The sequence below is a fragment of the Drosophila santomea genome, unplaced genomic scaffold (assembly GCF_016746245.2).
Source record: "Drosophila santomea strain STO CAGO 1482 unplaced genomic scaffold, Prin_Dsan_1.1 Segkk11_quiver_pilon_scaf, whole genome shotgun sequence".
Lineage (NCBI taxonomy): Eukaryota > Metazoa > Arthropoda > Insecta > Diptera > Drosophilidae > Drosophila > Drosophila santomea.
The window spans coordinates 68,029-72,026 of record NW_025318944.1 but is presented as its reverse complement, the minus strand read 5'-3'; the positions used below and the strand labels follow the sequence as shown (position 1 = coordinate 72,026).

The 3,998-nt window shown below is 39.9% G+C and overlaps 1 pseudogene; it reads right to left on the bottom strand.

Annotated features, from left to right (window-relative positions):
• Positions 1 to 1,839: 1,839 nt before the first annotated feature.
• On the bottom strand, positions 1,840 to 2,506 carry LOC120457518 (annotated as a pseudogene).
• Positions 2,507 to 3,998: the final 1,492 nt, after the last annotated feature.

Here is a 3,998-nt window from a genome sequence, read left to right as displayed (position 1 = left end):
CTTCGTCTGTTCCCTTCTGATCTATTAAAACGCTGATTTTCCGGACTGGCGTCATAGAGGCCTAGCTCCATTGAAGCTTGTTTTAATTTATAAATAGTATCAATATCTTTGCGTGCCAATGACATATAAATTCTATCCGGCAGTTTTCGATCTATTACAGATTTAACAGTTCTTTTTAACATTTCAGTGTAATTTGATTTATCTACAGGGTCGCTTTCTAATTCTAACTTGTCAAACATAATCCAATATTGTGATTCGAGCTTCTCGATGAACTTACAGATGTTTCCGGGGTATGATGTATCCTCCAGTTGTCTTATAAGTTGTATGTAGGGCCTGTGATCCTTGAATGCCATCGCCAGGACCGTCTTTGTATCCAGCCATGTGTTTACTCTTTCTTGGGTCACGACCTCCAATGCTGCATCCACTAGTAACCGTTTCACTGCTCCGTAGATAACGTGTGCTTGTCTGGCATCTTGGGTAGGGTATAAGTTGAGTAGCTGCTCGACCTGGTTAACAAACACAGACAGCTTGCCAGGTGTGCCATCGTAGTAGTTCAGTTCTTTCATTTGATTTAATAATTGATTTAGGTGGGTTTCCGAAAGTTGCGGAACTGCCATGGTGTATTTGTATAAGTATTTGGATACACGTTGTTTATTTAAATTCTTTGTTTTAAGTTACGGAATTAAAAATTTTAATTAATTTTGTTTCCGACCGCACGGGATTTTAAATTGTCTTGCAGATGTTACTGACCACACGGGATTTTAAATTGTTTTGCAGATGTTACTGACCACACGGGATTTTTTCTTGAATACTACTTTCACGTAGATTCTTTTGCGGATCTCAAAATAATTTTAGAATCACTGTTTTAATTCGCCGATCCTGGATAGCTAGTTGTATAGCGTATCCTTCAATGGATCAGTACCGTACTAAAAGGACTCTTTATTTAACAGATCCTACCGACTGCGCCAATTAAATAATCGCAATACTCATATGTAAAAAAAATATATTTTTATTTTACTGAATGATTACAATATTTTTTTAGTTGAGAAGAACACCGACCGATTATAATTAGGTCTCAAACTGAACTCTGATAATTACTCTGATTTGATTGACGTTCAAGCCTCGGTTTCGAGCTTTTCTAATATGGACTTTAGACTTTAGGGTTCTGATCAAATGAAGAGAGAAAGCTTTGGAGTTGCTGACTTTAATAGTCTTCGCATTTCTCTTGGATTCAAGTGCATTCGCTCTTGGATACAAGTGCTCTTAGAATCTTATAATTTTGTTTATTGAAATCTAATACTTCTGTTTTCGGGATTGCGAGTCCGAGCTTTGAACGTGGGAACGCAACGATGATGCGAGGGCCTAAGCATAGATTGTTTAAATTAGGCAACGGATGTTTAGTCTACCAGTGGGTGACTTATCAGGTATCTGGTATCTGTTGGGTACATCCAGAGTTGTGTTGGGTGTATGGGTGTGTGGGTGTGTTTGGGTGTACATGTTGTATGTGTATTAGTGTGTAGGCATGTGCTTAAGTCTTAGGGACTTATGGATATGTCACTATATATATGTACATATTGAAATTAGTTTAAGCGGACAAGAATATTTGAAGTACGAATTGAAAAGAGACTGAAATTGAAGCAAAATAATGAATGAAGGAAATTGGAAGAACTAATTGATAATGAAGATTGAAAGCAATTGAAGAAGAATCAGTGAACAAGAATTAAAGAATTATAGTCGAATAATAATGGAAGAGAAATATTGAAAGTGAAGATTAGCTTATAAATTATGATTGAATACATTTAGATATATGATTGATTACAATTAAATATATTTTTTAATTGGATACATAGGCATGGGATTACAAATGCGGGTAGGGACACTTAGTGCCCTAGCTATTAAGAACCAGGGAGAGGTAGCAGTTCCATACGAGGGCGATAAACTGGGCGTAGAGCACCTGGTAAGGAAGCGGCACAAACCTGAAGTTTATCATCTGTGCGGCCGGCCAAAGCATGTAGTTGCGGACCAATATAGAGGGGTAGCTGTCAAGAATGCGCTGCCGGATTCGGTCTATTGGCTCCCCGTTGGCCAGTGGCACCAGGAAGGACATGGCCATGGTAAAAGGGGGCGCAAAGAGGGTCTGGTCGACCAGCATCTTGGTAACGCCGCGCCGCATTGGTGAATAAGTTTCGGGAACCCGGGACTACAACAATAGGTACCACCGCCGCAAAGCTGGGCCAACGAAGACCAGTCCAAGGATGCCGAATCGAAGGGTTCGCCCCGCATCCAATTCGTCAAATGGTTTCTTATCGAAAAGCAACTGGGCTATAGCATCGCCCATACCCATTACCGCCGCCACATTGAGGCCTTCCTTTAGGTACACTTTTAGTCTCATCATTTTTATCAGAGATCAGCTTCTTTCAAAGCTCGTTCCGAATTGTTTTATATCGAAAATTTAATACACTTTACTGAAAAAGCGACTTGCTGTTGCGAACATTGTTCTTGTAGTTTTAAAGGGGTATATAAATATTATTCTAACTCTACTCTAGAAATGGTGACAAATACCCTTACTTAGTAGTTCTACTTAAATAATATCTTTTAATTTTCTACATACATACACCTAGACACAAACACACATTAATTTACAGTTATGCAGCAGTTCATTGGGCCCAACGAGCTTCTTGGCGACAACCATGAGGTTATAAATAAATAATTAAATTTAGGTTTAAAAATATAAATAGTACGGTAAAGGTAAAATTTCTAGAGTAAAAGTTGGAATTTCTTAGGAAGAATAAGATGATCTATATTTAAAAATTTTCTTTTGCACTTAAAGTAAAACCTTAAACGATAACATAATAAATAAAAACAAACCATGTATATACTAAGAGACAAAGACAGTCTAAAAGTCTAACAATTATGCCTAGGGATCGAAATAAGATGAATATGTATATTTTTGGTTTTGTGAGCTATATTAATTTGAAACTTATAATATGATTTTGTAAATAAATAATAATCTGTCCTATTACATAATGCCAATGAAATATAAAGGTTGATGCGGTGAATTGATTTAATCTAGGGGAAATGTACACCAGGTTCCACACATTTCCAAAGGTCGGGAGGGTATAGAGGAACGAGTGATCACTGCCATCTCGATCACTTCCCAACACAACGGGGTCCTCTAATTCTCTGCTATCGTTTATTCCGTTTGGGGAATTCGCTAAATTAACTTATTTTTTTATATTTCTTGTTGGGATTAGAGTGGTTTCCGTCAAGTCCACTCATCTTTTTATATGAATGGTGGGCAACGGAGATTGTAGGGATAGGAGCGCAGACCGCAGCATAGTGCACGAAACCCCGGTTCCCTCTCCAGCCGAGGCTGTAACCGAAACCAAGCAACAGCCGTACTATATACAATATATGTAGTTATACAATACAATTCATTATGCCTTTCAAGCTAGACTTTGGACTGGGCCAACCGTAAAGCCGTGGACTTTAGATCCGAAGACTGGAGACAAGAGGGATAACCCGTTAAAGGAGGCCTATATAAGCAGGCCGAACGCTGGGAGCTGGACAGTCAAGAATAACGATGATAAGAGTAAACAACGTAAAGCAGGAAGTCAGCAAAGGAGCTACAGCCGTTATAGTCAGCAAGGAACAAGATCCCAACGTCGAGACGTTCGGGACAAGGAAAGTCTCCGAATTGAGTTACAGGTAGGTGAGGTCCATTACCACGGTTAGTCCGCACCAGCTTGAGAAAAGGGTTAGGGTGGAACGGTTCTCTTTCATCAGGCGTCTTTCTACAGGGCGTACTGGCATAAGCCGGGAGATTGCTCAGAGGGTTTGTAGAAACTGAAGGCATCTGGCGGGGCCATCCTGGAACAAGGGACAGGAGGTTGCGGCTAGCAAGGCGTTCACCTGTTCACCCTAATATGGGAACGGGTGAACTTCCTTAAGTCCAAAGCCCACTCCCTCGCCACCATTCGCGTGGCAACGACGAAACG